Source organism: Vicugna pacos, chromosome 1, assembly GCF_048564905.1.
Source record: "Vicugna pacos chromosome 1, VicPac4, whole genome shotgun sequence".
In the NCBI taxonomy this organism is placed as follows: Eukaryota; Metazoa; Chordata; class Mammalia; order Artiodactyla; family Camelidae; genus Vicugna; species Vicugna pacos.
The window spans coordinates 56,463,508-56,482,248 of NC_132987.1; the positions used below are offsets into that span (position 1 = coordinate 56,463,508).

Here is an 18,741-nt window from a genome sequence, read left to right on the forward strand (position 1 = left end):
ATGGCGAAGACCAACACCCAATCTCTTGAGGAAAATTAGAGCCTCCTTTTTTTTTTTTTGTAATTATTTTCCTTTTCTTTGTCTTGCCTTCAAAGAAGATTGAGTAAGATTCAGTCTCTCCAGGAGATGACTGATGAAATATATCCCTTGGGGGTTTTTGCATCTCATTCCTGTGGAGTGTAAGGAAGAACATTCCTAAGCCATTATCGTCATGGGCATGTCATAACAAACACAACAGCTTTTTGGAATATACTGTTGAACTCTTGGTCTACTAAATTAGCTTAACAGCCCTCCTTATTTAACCATCCCATTCTGAGCCAGTCATCTTTGGTTCACTGAGTCCACTCTGGGACTCTAGGTTTACAAAAATGTAGCTGGAAACTTTTGAACTCTTAATTTTGGCACAAAGGATTTCCCAACTTTCAAGTTCCTAATAATCTTTCTTACTACTACTGTTCAGTTTGTTTCCCATTTTCTTTCTTGTGAATGCTTTGGGTAATTTTTTTTTTTTACTATTTTATGTTTGATTTCTTTCCCTTCTTTCTTCTCACTTTTCATTTATAGCAGAAACGACTTGGCATTTCTCCTTCTTTTCTATCCTGCCTGGAGACACAGTAATGCATTTACATCTTTTAGCTTACCACAATGTGATTTAGGTTAGGAAACTTTTCCTTTGTAAACCTCACTTGGTTTTATTGATAGTTCTGTGCCCAAATTCTGAGTTAACTTGATGCCACAGTCTCAGTAAAGATAAGGAAGGGAAGCTAACATATGAGCACCTAGTTTGCAGCAGACATTGCAGTAGGCTTCTTCTTATACAGTTTCTTATTTAATCTTCATGGTAACCCTGCTAAGCCTGGGGTATTTCACACTGCAATTTCACATTGCTATGTGGAATCTGCAGCCCGGAGATATTAGGTGTTTTGCCTGAGGATACATGTCTAAGGTAAGCTATGAATCCAGACATCTTTGACTTCCAGGTCCATGCTCTTTTCACACCACAGAAAACCACACAGAAGACCAAGATGGAGCCTTCAGAGGTTATGGCATGTTTATTACTCCAACATCTATCATTCCAGAGCATGAATCCTGCTTTAGCAACTAGAGATATGTAAGTGAAGTATTAGTGTTGTGTTGTGTAAGTCATTGGCACAATGGCCATTTTGGTGCCATTCTGATTTTGTTTAAAATAATTATGGATCATGAGGGCATCAGAATAATCAAGAAATTTTACAGCAATTCTACATGCTTAGTGTTAGGCTTAGTTATTTTGTATAATATAAAATAAGAAAAAATAGCCCTTCTGGAGGGTAAATTAACAAATGGAAGTCCTGAAACAATTAAATAACTTAACTGGTACTGATTGGGTTCATTTATGGAGAGTAGGCAGTGTGTCAGGTCGCTCATGGCTGGGTGTAGGGAGAAGGTGGGTATTAACCAGTCTTGAGGAATAGTGAGATCTAAAAATGTACCCGAAATCTCCAATTCCATCATTTGACTTCCTTACCTGCTCAAAAAGTTGACATAAAAACACAGGTGGAAAGGAAGGAAGATAGGAAGGGAAGGAGGGAGGGAAGGAGGAAGGGAGGAAGGGGGAGAGGGAGAAAGAGAGAGACTGAATAGCACAAGCAAACTGGAGAAATATCTTCAAGTCTCTGTTTCCTGGGGTATGTATGTATGTTTGTGTATGAAGGACAACACATCACAAAGTGGTGGCGGCAAAGTCTGTTAAATCTAGAAGCCAAGTGTATTAATTTTAGCTCCAGCTCTACCATCAAGTTACTTTGTAGTCTTAGGCAAGTTATATAACCTCTCAGCTCCCCAGTGTCCTCCTGGAATTGTAAGGATTAGGCTAGATGATCATAAACTCTTATTTCAGCTCTATCTAGCATTTAATAATTTTAAATTTCTTAATGTGCTTTGATGGCCCATTGCATTACATGGGCATATATTAAAGTCTACATCAAAGAATTGTGCTCTTTCTCCTCAAAAATGTAAAAGGTTGATCTTGTTATAAGAAAATAGTCTGTAATCATGCTTTCAAAATTCTTAATTTTCAGTTTTCCTTCTTTTACAATAATGTCTCTGCTGCTGTGTTCCTCTTTCTTACAGTAGAAGCCAGTTTTAAGTTTTGGTATGTTCTTCTCTTTTACATTGGAAGCCAGATTTAAGTTTCGATGATTAAAATCTCCTTTTTTTGTTAAAGAGAAAGCATACTAGGAGCGGAAGATTACTCATCTCTAATTCAGAATTTGAGATAGACTGGACAAAAAGATAGTATTTTTAAGAGGAAAGCATTAAAAAAGGCAACATGTTGGAGAAAAAGTAGATAGCAGTCACTACGATATTTGGATGGAATCCAGTCTTTGAATTTTTGCCTATTCGTGGAATGCTCTAGATAAAATCCTGCCTTATACTTTTTGAGAGGATACACCACGTTGTTGAAACAGCTACATTTTATCCCAAGGGCAGGTTGTACCAACTCTCAACTGTTTTCACTCATCTACCTGGTGTTTCTCATCTCTTAGGTGATTTGAAGTGGGTACAGGCCTGGCCATTAGCACTGAAGTTGAGTCCAGAACTGGACTTCAAAACAGAATTAATACATCTTTCAAAACCCTTGAGTTTTCTGACTCTGCACAGAGGTTATACTGTGAAGCACTTGAAACAAAAACAACAACAAAAATATTTTCTCCATTCTTTATCGTGTGTCTTTGTGCTTAGCAGAGGAAAAAAATACCTGTTCTGTATCAGGCAAATCATGACAGGATAAAATCTTTAGAAATACCATCAATTTCTTCTCAGAAAATGAAAGCACCTCTCTTGCATTTAAGACCACTGCGACCTCATGGCCAAATGCTTACGCAGAAGGCAGGGAATGTCACGGAGGCATGCAGACCCTAAGGTGGCTCCCAATTACCCCCACGTCCTGGTGTTCACACCTTTGTGTTTGTCACTGCCCTTGGGAGTGGACAAGACCTGTGACTTAGCAACAGAGTAGAGCAAAGGTAATGGCGTGTACAAGGTTATTCATACAGGAGTATGTTTCACAAGCCTGTAACATCCATCCTATGAGAAGACTCTCTCCCTTGGTGGCTTTGAAGAAACAAGCTGCCATGTTGTGAGCTGCCATTTGGAAAGGGCCACGTGGCAGGGGGTTCAGGGCAGCCAGGAGCTAAAAGAAACTGAAGCTTTCGGTCCAGCAGCCTGTAGCCAGCAACCATGTAAACCTGACAGCAGACCCTTCCTCAGCTGAATCTAGGGGTGAGACCACAGCCCAGGCGGACAGCTTGCTTGCAGCCTTGAGGCAGAGGAGCCGGCTAAGCCAGGCTGGTACTCAGGACCCACAGAAACTGACATAATAAATGTATGTTATTTCACTCCGCTAAGTTTTTATTGTACAATGATAGATAATGAATGCAAGCATGTTGTTTTTAGAATCCACCACTTTTTTCTTCATTATTCATTCTCTTTAGAATAGTTACTAAGTGAAAGTGGCTTTTTTCAGCATCTTCAAAATCATTGAAGGTATTTTTATTTAAGAGTTGGTTTATCTGTGGCTTTGTGTTGGTCATAAATGTGCCCCTCAGTTTCTGGTATCTCTTCAAAGGAGATGGCCCTTGGCTCTGTTTTAAAAAGAAGTTGGATAAGGTTGAAAATTACTGATACATGCTTGCTGAATCCAGCTGCATTATGTGAAGATGAGTTTCTCTGAGAGCCGTTTTTCAGTCCTTCTGTTGCTGTGCCTTAGATGGTGTATCATAACTTCTCCTGCTGGGAAATGGGGTGGGGAGATCATTCTCTTAGTTTCTCTGTTACTTTCATTCTAGTGAATTCAGTTTAAAAACATCATGATCATAGGAGCCTTAAAATGAAGCCACGATCTTACAGGGCCACTCTTGAGCCAGAAGAAAGTTCTGGAACTGGACCAGGAACCATACTGGCCAAAAGAAGGATGTGTCCGTATCAGACCTGCCTCTTTCACCTCTCCCAGAGCGAGGTGACCCCCTGGTGTAATTTGCTGGAAGACAGGGACGTGACAATTTGGAAATGATGGAGGACCCTAATACTCTGAAACAAGATGGGGCCCCGTGTGATCATGCCTCTTCTAATTTACATGGGAAATTACCAAACCCTCAACCATGCTCTCTAGTATTTCTTTATTTACCCAACCAAATGGAAGATAAAAAGCTATTTGGAAAGTTCCCAGAAATAGTACTTTCTTTATAACTCTTATCTCATCTTTCTAGCTTCTGTTTCAGTATCAGCCCAAGTCCTTCTTTTTTGGAGCCTCTGTTTCCATCACGGTGCTGTCTTACAGCAAGTTTCCTTCAATTCTGAATGAATGAGTGGAAAAAGGAATGAATGAGCAGATGAGGATGCTTAAATGTTACTAAAACAAATCAATCCCTTCTTCCCTTGAGGGACATTACATTTGGTGTAGCGACATATAGCTCAGATCTATTTAATGAGCTAAGCATTTTGTTAAACTATTTCTAAAACATTCTGAATGGGTCACCCAACAGAATATGGGGAAATCTATTGGACTGTAGCTTGACCAAGAAAGTATTGATTATCTCCTGGGTTCAGAATATGTCATATAGCTCTGCATCAGCAGTTAGCAGAGAACTCCTGAGGCTTGTGAAGACTTTCCCAAGGACACATAGCTCAAAATAGCAGAGAAGAGCTATAAAGCCTAAATCTCTCTGATCCCAACTTTCTACTTTTTCCATTATGCACAAACATATATTCAGTGAGATTACAAATCTGCTGACCTAGTTAGGTGGCTTGACCTTTCTGAGAGCTGTTCCCTCGTGTGAGGAATAGGGGTTAATAATCTGCTTTCCAGACTGGTTGGGAAGATTGAATGAGAAAACGCGTGAAGTGGTTGTCATTGAACAGACAACCCCTAATAGGGTAGCAAGAGGAGCTTTGGGGGATCTGCAGTAGAGAGGCCCCTGAGCAAGGCAGGAGCAGTGCTGGCCAGAGGAAGGTGTGCGGTGGGAACTCAGTGACCTGGACTCCCGTCACCCAGAAGCCTTGTGACTGGGGCCGACGACTAGCTGCACAGACACCTCGGACAGCTAGGTGGGAAATGGATCTCACTGGAAGGCCCAGCTCACACGGTGGTTAGAAGAAAATGCAGATGTGACTCAGGTGTGGTTGTAAATCCTGAAAATCGATGTGAAAGTTCACTTTATTTATTTTTTTTTTAACTATCAGGACTATGATGGGAGCCCCTTTCTCTAAGATTGTGTTCTTTCACCCGTTTTTAAAATCATGGCTATTCCTACATCCACTCTAGCCAAGCAAAGAGCATTCCTGTCTTTGTCATTATCTTACTTTAGTTTGCCAAGACTTTTAATACTGGTGTGTGTGTGTGTGTGTGTGTGTGACAAAGAGAAAGAGAGAGAGAGAGAGAAATATATTTAGCCTCAATGGGGAATTGGTGAATTTGTATGTACTCACAAATGTGTTCTATATGTGCTCTGTAAAGTCACTGTGTACCTTACACTTTAAAGCTTAAGCTTTCTCTTCCATCAGAGACAAAATTAATAATAATAATAATAATAATAATAATAATAATAATAATAATAATAATAGTAAGAAATTGTAATGGCTTATTTTGAAAACCTTATTAAAATGCATTTCCTATTTCTGTCCTTCCATAGAGGCCATGCGAAGCATTTGAAACCTCTTGATGAGTCAAGGTCACCGTCCTGACCATCTATTGTTGTGCTCTGCTGGAATGCAGTAATCCCTCTCTCCTGTCCCCTCAGGCTGTCAGCTGCCATTTCTGCTGTCACTGCTCTGCCTCTCACAGTCTTTCCCACCACCTTCTAATGTTTATTGGTTCTAATCTCCTCTGGTATGAGGAAGCAGCGGCAAAATGGTCATTAAAATTGTTGGTGAATATGAGCCAATAAGCACTGAATGCTCATTGCTCCCGAAGGAGCATCCATCAGAGCGAAGAATCGCTTTATTCTGGCTTTTTTTTTTTAATCGCTGTTTTACAAACACAGAGCTGAGGCTCCCCCTCCTTCCCCTCCTTCATCATCACCGTCTTTTTCCTTCCTCTTCCATCTCTCAAGGAAATGGGAGTCGTGGGCTCTGACAATATGCTTTCCTACCCTCTGCTCAGGTTTCGTTCTTAGATCCTAACAATTAGAGGAGTGTCTCTAAATTGAATTGCTGCTGATTGTCTCAGTTCGCTGTGGCTTTAAGAACAAGCTGGTCTGAAGCCACATACTGTTGGCAGCTTTCAGCCATTTATTTGGACTATCAAGCAGGAATGCTCACAATCTTTCAAATGAAAGAAGACATCTTTATTTCCAGTTCACACCCTTCATAATAAGAAGGGTGTTTGAAATAAAGCCAAAAAGCATAACTTCTCTAACTTCACGTTACAGTAATGGAAGAACACTTCCTTACTTTACTACCCGGCCTTCTCCCCAAATCAGCGGAAAATGACAGTGATGCCTTCAGGCTCAAACAGCTACAAGGGAAAAAAGAGAATCATTTGCTTAAATTTATAGGAAAGGCCTCGGCTTTCCTGAAAGTCTGTCTTTAGGAAGTAAATAGAGGTGCCGACCCAAGAGAAGAAGATGCCTTTACTTGTCACTTAACTTCGAAGTCATCTTTGAAAGGGCCATTGTGCCTTTGTTACTGAAAAGGATAAGGGTTACCAAAAACTTTGCAACTGGGGAAGGCTCATTATGAGACACAGATCTTGTTTCACTCTGGTTAAGACCAGAACTTGGAGGCTTCAGAGCTAAGTTCCCCAGCAGAAGCGAGGACTTTCAGTTGCAGGGCAAGTGGAGCTGAGAACATTACGCAGGCTGATAGTCCATGCTGGGGCTGGCGGATACCCATGCCGTCCTCCTAGGTTCATTTCCCTTTTAGTTACTGGGAGCCAGCCCGGGTCCCAAGTCCACGTTAGGACATGCTCCTACTGCTTCCTCCTTCCATTCTGCCCGGGACAGCCCTCCCACCCCAGGCTTTGCCTCCCCCTCACCTCCGGGAACTGCTTCCCGAGCGGTTTCCCTCCCAAGTGGAAATGACCTCTCTGTGGGGAACCTCCGTGGCATTTGCCCCCCTCTTCTCTGTGACAGCTTTTATCACCATGTATCTAGGATGGCGGTAACCAATGCAATGCCTTCTCTCCGTGCCATCTGCAAGCTTCCTGAAGGCGGGAGCTGCTTCTAATGTATCTGCTTCCCTTAGGAACCTGCACCCCAATGCAATTCTCAAAGTACACTTTTAACTAATAGTTATGGAAGGAAGGAAAGAAGGAAGGAGGGAGAGAGGAAAGAAAGGATGCATTACAAGTACAGAAAGCTTACAGCTAGGGTTCTAATGCAATAGTGCTAGATAACGCTTTTGTATGCCATTTTACCATTTAGTTTATTCTGCATGTATTTCCATAGCATCTGTCACTTTGCTGGTATTGTGTGCATGGGTGTATAGTGTCTATCTGCACATGTGTCTTTTTAATGAGTGTGTATATTGCTCCTCTCTCCCTCTCTCTCTCCCACACGCACGCACACATTGTGCACACAGGTAAACGAAAGCTCTCTGAGGGCAAGGACATTGTTGCATTTATGACTGTATCCGCAGCTCCTTGAATAGCGCCTGACAAAGAGGGGGAAATCGATGAACATTTGTTAGATGAGTGAATGAAGATAATCACCTCTGGTCTTCGTCACAACTTTGTGGGGCGAATACAACACCATGCTATGTCTTCCTATTTTGCAGATAGCAAAACTGAGGCTTTGCGACCTCCCAAGGTTGCCTGGCTTGTTATTGGCAAAATCAAGGCTTGAACTCAGATTTTCTGTTCCCATATTCTTTTCTTTCTGTCTTCTGGGAATCTGCTACATTAGTAGCAGAGCAAGAAATGTCACATGAGGAAAATTTGTTTCCAAATTTAAATGCATGATGCGTACACAAGAAATCACTGACTTTCCGATCCAATGATAACACAGATTGTGTGATTTTTAGGAGGAAAGGCCTTTCTTTCCCATCCTCTTGCCTTTATTAGCATATGTGTCAGTGCGCGCGCGTGCACACACACACAAGGCAGCTCGCAGCTTGTGCTTTTCCAGTCTCTTGTTACTCCCTCTTATAGGCCCTCCCTGCCCCGACCATCCCAGTGTCCATCAGGGCCGCTGCTTGGTCAGGCCAAGGCCACGCGACGCGCAGCAGAGTTGTTATGATCCGTTTGCCAAGTGCAGAGGGCTTGTGGGGATTGGAACAGCCGGCAGTTCAGGAGTGGGACCAGGCTGGGCTGTTGTCGAAAGTTTATGTTCACATTGGCAAACGAAGTAAATATCCATACAAATTACTGAATTGTACTGAGTGTCCCAGGGATGTCAACAATCACCATGAGATCCGAGTGAAATACCATTTTCTAGTGAAACCGAAGCCAGGCACCGCACGCCGTCTCCCCCTCTCCCTGCAGACAGACTTGGTGCGTACACATCAGCCGGGAGAGGACACCCCTCAGGGCCCTAACGCGTGGAAGGAAATGGAAACACTTGGCAGCAAAACTGAGGCGTAGCAACAGTCACTTTCTGTTCTCAGGCACTGCTCTGTTTTCTTTTATCTTAGATCAGGCTGACTACAAAGGGGAGGAAGGTATACAGTGATGCAGGCGCCTGCATTAAAGTGCGAGAGAAAACAAGCATCGCTCGTACCGAAGCCCATGCGGGGAGAGATGAGTCAGTAAAACCGTACAAAGGAGCTCTTGAGTCTCGCATTGTCACAGACTCTGCGGCAGTGGCAGTGGGTAGCCCACGACCTCCCCAAGCCTCTTTTCTTGTTCACTCAGACAGAAAGGGGTGAAAGGGTGTCTGCACACGTTCAGGAGTCTGATTCCCCACTTGCCCATGAGTCAGGCTGCAGTCCATGCACTTGGGCTGCTCAGTCCCTTTTCCTTTCTCATAAATGACTCAGGAGACTCGCTGGAGCCCCACGTGTGCTCCTCTTTCCGGAATTATCGCTGTGGAAGTGCATGTCCTCCGAGCTTACTGGCTTCGCCCAGTGAAACACGCCTCCGCTGTGATTGCGTGGGGTTTGCAGAGATGGGCTGTCGGGGTTTCCCACTCGTCCATGACTCGAAGTTTCTATTTCCACATTTTGACTGCCAGTTCTATATTTGGTCAAAATCCTGCTTTTTGCCTGGTTTCCTAGGGAAACAGAGTGTCAAACTGCTGCTTTTTGTCCATCTGCCTTGCCCACTTGGGTTTTTGATGGTGCAGTCTGATTATTTCCTAATCTGACAGAAAGGCACAAGGCCCAAACTGAGGGCAAAACCCTTGAAATTTCTTAACATAAGTTGATGAAAACGAATGAATGGTCGGTTAGGAAATCACAATCACTTTAGGGGGGTAGGGAGGACGGTGTTCATGTGTTTCTCGTTGTCTATATGTTTACAGCAAGTAAGCCAATAAGCAAGCAGTGGGGGGGGGGTTAAGAAGTCTTCTTCTATAGATGCAAAGACATTACACGTAAAATATAAGCAGACACAGTAACATCCCTGCAGGGACCATCCAGTCAGAGGTATCAGCTATTGTGCAGTTAAACTCCAAAGTCAGGAAACCTGCGTTTTTGTGCCATTTTAATCTCAGGCTAGTTCTTTTCATCAACACAAGGACCTCGTTTTCCTTTTGGAATTAGGACCCCTCGTGCTGAAGATTCTGTCCACAAACTGCATTTATTAAGGAAATGTGCGTTCCTTTTTCCAGTTTTTCTATTCTGAGCACATACACATCAACCAATCAGAACTGTGTAGAGCGATGTAACCAATGTCACTGCTACATTGAGTTGATAATCTATCAATTAACAGTCTAACTCCAGATAAATGTCTGTATATATTTAGGCTTTTTACAATTTGAAATCAACCTGAAGCTTTATTATACAGGTACTGTGGGCACACCAGTCTCTGGGGGCAATAGATGGAGAACCAGGAACCTAGACAGCTTCCGAAGTCTTCTCCAGGTTCTTAGTTGCTAAATTCTCTCTCGAACTTTTTTGGGGAGAGAAAGCTGGCAGAGAAGGAGAAGGAAGTATGCCTTCTTACATTATGGAACACACATGTTGACCTTGCCCGTGGAGTTAGGTCAGTGGGTCTAATGCCTGCCAGGTTCTTGCACATACCTAGGATAATTCTGTATTCCTGAAGTCATCAGGGAGCCAGGTCCTTCACTGGGGCTCATGGATAGACTGTCTGGGGGAGCAGCTGTCCAGGTCTTTTTTCAATACATTGTCACACACCTAGCATTGGAAACAAAGCCCTCAGCAGATAGAATCTGTTGTTTCACTTAATTACTTTTGAAGATGCCATTACCAAAAATTTTATGTAAATACATATTTTATCCCCTGAGGCATGTTAATATGAGACCAAAATTATACAACATCGCAAGGAAAACAAAATTTCCCCTTTGCTAGTTTTCTGCTATATGCTATTGGGAACATGCTAGAGGGTAAAAAAGATGCTCAAACTTAGCCAGGGCCTCTTTCTTTGCTGTTCAGTTTGCAGAACCACAGGAATGTGGTATTGATGTTCAATAGTTGAACACAATTCAATTCAGTGAACATTCACCGTTTGCCTTCTCTAGGTCAAGTGCTGAGTCCATGTTGTAAAAGTCTGGACACGACTAACGAAGCAAACACTCAAGAGTTCGCATAATGTGCCACAAGCATGTAACTACACCACTGGCTAGACACTAGTTGTTGCCACATAAGAAATACTTACTTATTTACCGAGTACTTATACTGCACTTCTTGTCTGTCAGGTACAGTTCTATGTAGTTTGTTAACTCACATCATCCTCGGAACAGCCTTTTGAAATGTGAGTGCTGTCATTATCTCCATTTTTCACTGATGCACAGAGAGGGTAAGTAACCTGCCCAAAGTTACACAGTTAATAGCAATGGGTCCAGGCAGTAGGCTCAGGTGTGCATACTCTTAACCACTCTGTGCTGCTCTGAGAGGCAAGAGGAGAAAGAAGTTGCTTAGCGTTCCATGGATCAAGAAACGAGGCACCTGAAGGAGCATTTGAAGTCTAGTAGCACTAACCCTCCAGAGGATGTTTGGGAATGCCTGGCCCTTGGCGTTCATCCCAGTGGACATAATATGGATGGTAGGCTTGAAGTGGAAAATGGTCTCCGTGGTTGTGTTGAGAGAACAGTAGTGGAAGATAAGGTTGAAAATAAAGCTTAGTGCCAGAATAGGAGGGACTTTGAAAGACAAAGATCTTATCCACCTCATCTAATTTGTCTCCATGGGGCCACTAGGCAGTTGTAGGTCTGAGACCGGCATGGCGAGCAGAGCACGGCTGTGTCCACTGCAGCACTCTGCTCCGGGTCAGGAAGCTCACTGCCAACACCTGCGGCCCTTAGAGCACTCTCAGCTGCATAAACCCAGTGTACAAACTGGACCACTTCCTGAAGAAGTACTCACCTCTCCACTGGTGAAGGAAGCTTCTCAAATTCAGCCCATTTGCTCTGGTACAACCCACGCCCCATTGGAACCAAGGAATTCTGAGTTACAGACATTTATTTTTGCTCCCTTGGTCAACCTTCTCTACTATTCTTAAAAGAATTTCTGGGTCACCCCTTCCTGGGTAGGGATAAGTGTCCGCTGAGAAAAGGATAGCCAGGAGAAGGAGCCCACCGGAGGGGTGCCCGTTAGCAGGGCTCAGTGCTGAGGAAAGCCTCTGCCCCCCACCTTCTTCGGGGCGTCCGTTGTCTTTGCTCACACACAGCTGCAGCCGCTCTTCCTTCCTCCTCGGAGCTGGCTCGATCAGCCAGCAGGATGAGCCCACTGCCTGGGAGCTGCACAGCTCACCTTTTCACATGCCTCTTGAATCTCTTGGAAACACACTTGATATCACAGCCTGCACTGACTGTAGCCGCCATGCTTACTTTGTCACCTATGCTTTAAAAATATCTTAACTTACCAACTGATTTTCCTCTACAGATTTTCTTTCTTCCCCCAACCACCTCCTCCCTTTTCTTCACTCATTTACCCTTCGTTTAGGCCAGGGCCAGGGGTGTTATCTGGCACCTGAACAGGTCCCAAGGATGACTTCTTACTCTTGGGGTCAAATATTCCCATCCTGAGGTCTCATTTTCCCTCCATCTTTGTGAAGACAGTGATGCAGTCAGGGTGTCACCACAGCTAACATATATGATTACCGGCTTTGGAGCCACGCAGCCCTGGGCCAGAGTGTATCATCCATTGTTCACTTCATTGAGCCTCAGTTTCTTATCTGTACAATGGGGATGTTAACTATACTTGCCTCACAGGGATTTCTGGACTAAATGCAATAATCTGTATAAAATACGTAGCCCAGTGCCTGCACACTCTAAGTGTCCAATAAATGTAGCCATGATTATTATTGAAAACAGCATGAAGCTTTGAGGATGAATCATACCAGTCAAGGTACATGGCTCTTCTCTGGATGATTTTATTGTAGCCGCAGACCTGTACCAAAGGCAGTAATGATAAAGGGAAGTCATAGAAAGTGCGAGGCTCTTTTAAACTAAGGTGGTGGCTCCAGTTTGTCCACATGGCCACTCTTGCAGCTCTTACCCTGATGGATGTCTCTGGGGAGAAATCTAATGGGCATGATGGATGCAGGGGGCACAGATGCTTCCCTGCAGAATGCAAGGCAGTAAACAAGAGAGAAGCTGACTTGGTGTATGACTCCCAGTGTTCAAACCAGCACTCACTCTTGTCCCCACGTGCTTGTCAGAATCATCTGGGAAGCCTTTTAACCACACCAGTTCCTGAGATTCACCCCCAGAGATGCTGATTTAATTGTTCTTGGGTGGGGAGTGGGCATTATTATTTTATAAGCTTCCTGGGTGATTCTAATGGACAGCCAGGCTTGAGAACCCCTGACTTAGAGGATGGGCCAGCCGAGGGAGGAAATGGAAACACTCTGCCGGCAACCACGAGACGAATCAACGCGGGACACGCTCACCAAGCGCTCAGCGAGCTGGGACGCTGCTTCTGTCTGCTCTCTCATCTCGGTGCCGCGTTTGCAGGCAGTACAAAAAGGGGGGCGGGGGGAGACATCAACATCAAGGATGTGAAAGTTGCTTCTAATCTTCAAATAGACTTTAGGCAGGGGCTTTCAGACTTTAGTCTGGGGACCAGCAGAGGCACCTGGTATATGCGCGCTGAGGTGAAATAGATGTACGGATGTGAGAACTCAGTGTTGGGCTCCATGAAAGGACAGAGGTTTTCTTAGCTTTACTTGCTGTCAAAATAATAAAGGAATGTTGTGGCTTTCTTAGAAGGTTTTAGAGCTGTATGCTTGGTTACATACAGCTTGTCTCTTTTCTCCACGCTTTCTTATTTCCAGTTTCCAAATTACGGGAATTCATCAGGTTCAGTTCCAGCTGCCTCATTTTAGAGCCATCTGACAGCCTGATAGGAGCAGACCTCTTCTGTCCTCGGGCCGTGCACCACGGTCTACTCAATACCAAGGTCAAGGATGGAAGGACCAACTTAGGAGTGTCTCCAAATTTCTTACTGTCTCTTTCTGATTTCTTGACCAAAACCTGGAATATTCTCATGCCTAACCAGGTGTCTTATTTTCAAAGATGGCTGAAGTTTCTTCTTTTTGAAAACTTAGTTCTTACCTTAACTGCCCCAGGCACCACTGCAGAGGAACCATGACCTTGCTGAGAGCCACTGCATGCCAAATGAGACTTAATTTTCCCTAAGTACTTAGGAGAAGAAAAACAATGTATATGATGGGCTTTTGGCCCGTACCCATATCCTCTAGGAGAAGATAGAATTTGGCACAGCTCATATTCCGATTTAAAGAAAAATGTTTTGTTCTGATGTCATTTGTGTAATTAGTAGTAAAAAGGGATTGAGTTTTTCCTATGCAATGTCATCTAGCCTTTGAGATTTTAAAGTAGGGTGGTTCCAATCAACTGTCTTCTGTGAAGCCTCCTAAAGCATATATCTAACCTTGGTGTTCACAAGGCATGATTATATTCAGGGCAAATACATAGCACAGATCTATCCCTTCCCATATGTGTTTGTTCATTCATTGAACATCAGTTGAATACCATCGAGATGCCCAGGTGGTCAGAGGATAGGGAGGTGGTATGCAGGGCATGTGGAGGGGATCAGATTGTGGAAGTTGAGGCTGCGAAGGCAGGACCGCAAAGAACTTTTTAAAGTAATTCTCAGGGAACTGGCAAAGAGCAGCCAGCAGAGGTGTGTGAGAACAGAGAACTGATACAATGAGACTTGTATTTTAAGAGACAAAACATCTGGTGATGGTTTATCCATTCAGCAGACACTGATTGAGCACCTTCTGCATGGTAGATTCCACACTTGGCTCTGAAGATACAAGAAAGAATTTTAAAAAATGGCCCTTGCCCTCAAGGAGCTCACAGTCTATTGAGTTGCCTTTCTGCCTTTCCCACTAGATTTTGAGCTCCTGGAGGGCAGGCACGTTTGTTCAACTGAAAAAAAGTGCAAGTTTCAGAGTTAAACCTGGATTACAATCTCACTCTGTTATTTTCTCTACATGCCCCTCAGTAACTGATCTGTAAATCAGGGCTAAAAGTGCCTGTCTCACTGAGGATATGGAAAGATTAAATGGGCGGATAGGATGCATTCAGCATCTCTGGAGCTTTGTAAAACTGTTCCTTTCTTTATCATAATGCCTGGCACATGGTAGGCATTCAGTATACGTCTGCTCTCTGTCTGGAGGGCCTGTGTACTTTGGAGCCTGAGGGTTGGGGACATTTCAGCCTGTGTTCTGTAGCTAGCAGATTCCTTCTCGGCTCTGTCAGTGGTCAAATTGCTTACTGTAGGCTGTGAACTACAGTCAGGACTTGTGTTGGGTTCTGAATCCTTAGTTCTTGAATCTCAGGCATGCATTTTGCAAAAAGTCAGGCCCAAAGTCAAAGGAAAATGATGAAATTTTCTCTGGGTCCAAAATACTAACATTTGACCAAGGACAACAAATCTTGGCAGGAGAAGTTGACTTGCTTGTGCTTGTATAATCAACTGTCTTTGCAAGTGATTGAGTCCTTCTCACCGAGGCTTAAAGACGTGGTGTTGGCTGTCCCTGGCCTTTGTGTGACGTTTCGTTGTTTTCAGAACATTTTCACAATTCATGATCTCATTGCTAATAAAATCTCTCTGAGGTCCACAAGGTATGACTTTGTACTCTGCACTATGTTCATTCAGTCTCTAGGGAGCTTGACACCTGCAGAAGGAAACTGACTTGCCCAAAGTCATCTAGGTGTTTGTGCTATGTGTTTGTAAGAGGTTTGCTGTTACATCAGAGAAACCGTGAGAAAGGTATCAGTACTTTTTTGTCTTGTCTTCTTAGCACATGGTGGTATATCAGGAGATCTGAGTTCATTTTTTGGCTCAGTGTGTGAGTTTAGGAAATGCAGAATGGGATTCTTAAGATTGATAGGTTCCTCTGACCTGTGAAATCACTGTGTCTCTTCCCCTGACTGATCACAAGGTAAACCTATTCCATCATAGGCCGTGTCTTCTATTCTTGATATTGTCAATATTTTCATTTGACCAACCCTTAAAGATTTATAGAGTGCTTCCAATTGTAGTATCTTTAAATCTACCCACCTGGTCCAGAACAGGCAAGTGAGGTCTAGAGAGATGATGTGGCATGTGCTAGGTCATGTGAATAGTATGTGGTCGATTTAGGGCTGAAATCCTAGTCCCCGGCTTCTGAGTCCCACGTTTGCTATGGCACATGACACCCAGTCTCCATCTGATCGCCTTGCTGTCTCCTGTGGGTTGGGCTTTTCCTTTGGAAGTTAGAACTGAGTAAACCTCAACCTGTAAGCTTCTAAATTTGCCATAGCCATGCTGGTATGAAGCACCCTTCAACGCGAAGAATACATTGCTTCAAAGGGACTGCTCCAACTTGTTGAAAGAGAAGTTTCCATTTGTTTCCCAATTTTACCTCTAGTTTTTTTAATGTCCCCCAAAATGTTCCAGGTTTCTTTAACCTACAAGTTGGAAGTGAGAGGTTGGCCTAATTTCTGTGTTCCCTTCAAGCACAAGCAATAGCACATTTTAAAAGATGATAAATAGCGGTGTGAAATATAGATGGGTTCTATAAATACTCACCGAAGTCCCTGTAGTCAGAGCCAGGTGGAATAAGAGAATAGTCACAGCCTGCTTCTCTCCTTCCATGTCACCCTCCCTCTTCTCCAGGGAGTTTCGTGGTCAAGAGCACAAGCACTGGAGCCGGCCAGACCAGGATCTGAGTCATGGCTCTTCCTGTCCCGCCTGCAAGACTTTAGACAATCTACTTAGCTTCCCTGGGCCTCTGTTATCCTCATGTGTAGAAAGAGGTCTGATGATACCCTATGTAATTTGTAGAACATTCATTTAGTACAATGCCTGCACCTTTTTGGTTGGTAATTATGGTTACCTCTTATCGCTGTGTTTATCTTCATCCAAGATCCTTTTTTTAATTTTTTTTTTAAGGGTATGTCTAGCCATGTCTTCTCCATAGAGAAGAAACAGTGTTCCTACGTCTGACGGCAGTTCACGCTGCTGGGCCGTGGGGCGTTTAGCGTTTCTGATTGCACCCTCCCCTCTCTAATCCAAGTGCTGACTGACGCCGTGCCTGCCACCTTGAGCCTGCTCAGTAAATATGATCTGGATAAACAAATTTCAACTTTTAGTTATGAGAGCAACATAAAACATAGCCGAAGTTTAGAAAACAGAGAAGAGAAAACAGACACCCAGAATGCAGCACTTACAGTAGCACACGGGGGTAGCAGGCACGGCCACGAACTGTCATCGTGTTTGAATCCTGGCTGCAATGCCTGAGCTCTCTACGTACAATCCAGGGCTTCAGTGTCTCCACCGCTGAGCAAGGGCAGTAGGAGGAACTGCCTAAGCAGGGGAGTGGGGGATGAGGTGCATTGAAGCATCGATTTATTGACTGGCTTAAAGAATCCTTGCTGTGATGATGATGAAGAGGAGGAGGATAAAGAGAATTTGTGTGTTTCCTTTATGCTTGTTCTGTTCCCAAATTACTCGAGTAATTTTACTTCTCTTTCCCCCTTTGTTTGCCACAAGGAACATATGCGTTAGGAGATTGAGGAATATCCCCACTGGAGGGGACCAGACCCAGAGAGGAGAAATTACTATCTAGATTGCACTCAGCACGTTGATGGCAAAGTGGGATCTAAAACTCCCCACCACCAGGCTGCTCTGCCCTTGCTTCCTGTTTATATTTCTTAGTTGGGGTGAGTAACTCTTGACTCCTAGTTACTATCTGAGACTGCAGATTGAGCTCCAGAGACAGTAAAGCACACTGAGGTTTTCCAGTCTGGTTTTTATGGTGATGTGGACTTTGTGTGACAGTGTTTCACATCCATGGTTTAGGACAGAGATACAAAGGGGCAAATGGAGGGGACTCCTGAAAATGTACAACCAAGCTTTATATAAAGACAGCACATCCCTCTGTGGAACCTGGAAAACAAGCAAGTAAATAAATAAACAGCTTCCCTCATGATTCTCATCTCTGCTGGATCGGCACAGCCCTGGCAGCAAAACCCCAGGGCACCCATGTTTCTCTGTCCTGACCTTGCTCTAAGCACTGAGCTGTTAGCATCAGAAACAATCACAGCCACCTCGATGCTCATTTTCTTCAGCCTCTCACAATAGCAATTTTTTTTTTTTAAAGATCAGCCAAAAGCAAACATTTCAGGGAGTGATGTTGGCCTGAGTTTGGAGGCTTGTAAGCTGAGTCCGTAACATTAAGCATCGTCAGAAAGTTCGAGGCCCTGCTGAATGGCCCCGGTCAGTCACTGCAATGCACCTCTTGATTAGAAAAAGAACACAGCCAGTAATAACTTGCTTTCTGCCTATTACCGAGGGTAGAACGACAGAGATGGTGAAACATACAGAGTTTGATGATGTTCGTGGTGGTGTGATAACAATAACCCTTTGTGGGTTTGTGGCACTTAATTATATCAAACCTACGTCTTTCTTATTCGAGTGGCACTTTTGAGCCCATCCTTCCGGGTCTCAATCTCCAGTTACTAGAACTTGGGGGGCGGTTTGTAGAGTCAGTGTGGCTGAGCACAAATCCAGCTCCGTGACTTGCAGCCAGCCCTGTCGGTTCTCTGTGTCTGTTTCCTCATCTGTCAAGTGAGATAGCCACAGTACTCTTGTCCCTGGATTATTTCAGAGGTTCAAGGAGATAAATCAGGTACAGAGTGGTGACTCCATGGGTGTTACTGTTGTAATCCCCAGGCATTGCATCAGGTCTTGGGTCAAGAAAATTCTCACCAGAAAGAAGTAGTTCTTTCTGAAAGACATGTGTGTCCTTAAGAAACAACAAATAAGACAAAAAGAGAAGGGAGAGATTGAGGCCAGCTTGGCTAGGACTCTGGGCTCACCTGTAACAAGAAGTGGCTCAAGGAGTCTGCGTCACGTGAGGAGAAACAGCCTTTGTTAAGTCGAACAGGAGACCGGCCCGGGGACGGCACCAGCACAGCCAGCAGACTCCTCTGTGGACCACATCTGTTCGTGCCAGCTGTTGTCAGTCTGTGTAGGCTCGCCGAGAATAACAGCCCTGATTTTCGCTTTACAGCAGCTTCCATCTCGGGATCTCAGAATGCTGCCTCAATGCAGATGAGGGCTCCCAAAGTTCTGCCAAGAACAAACATACTTTGTAGGGCATCGAGGATGCATCACTGTTCTGAG

The 18,741-nt window shown here is 44.0% G+C and overlaps 1 protein-coding gene and 2 long non-coding RNA genes across 9 annotated transcripts in view; 2 read left to right on the forward strand and 1 right to left on the reverse strand.

The window, feature by feature from the left end:
- Positions 1-18,741, forward strand: part of LPP (LIM domain containing preferred translocation partner in lipoma) — a 629,315-nt gene that overhangs the window by 437,820 nt on the left and 172,754 nt on the right. The gene's annotated exons all lie outside the window — the stretch shown is intronic.
- Positions 1,010-5,919, forward strand: LOC140696835 (uncharacterized). Its single transcript, XR_012073383.1, has 2 exons — positions 1,010-1,111; positions 5,673-5,919. It is a non-coding gene; the product is annotated as an uncharacterized lncRNA (long non-coding RNA).
- LOC140696833 (uncharacterized) lies at positions 3,505-18,577 on the reverse strand. Its single transcript, XR_012073381.1, has 3 exons — positions 18,435-18,577; positions 10,159-10,275; positions 3,505-3,774 (listed from the first exon to the last, which is right to left on the reverse strand). It is a non-coding gene; the product is annotated as an uncharacterized lncRNA (long non-coding RNA).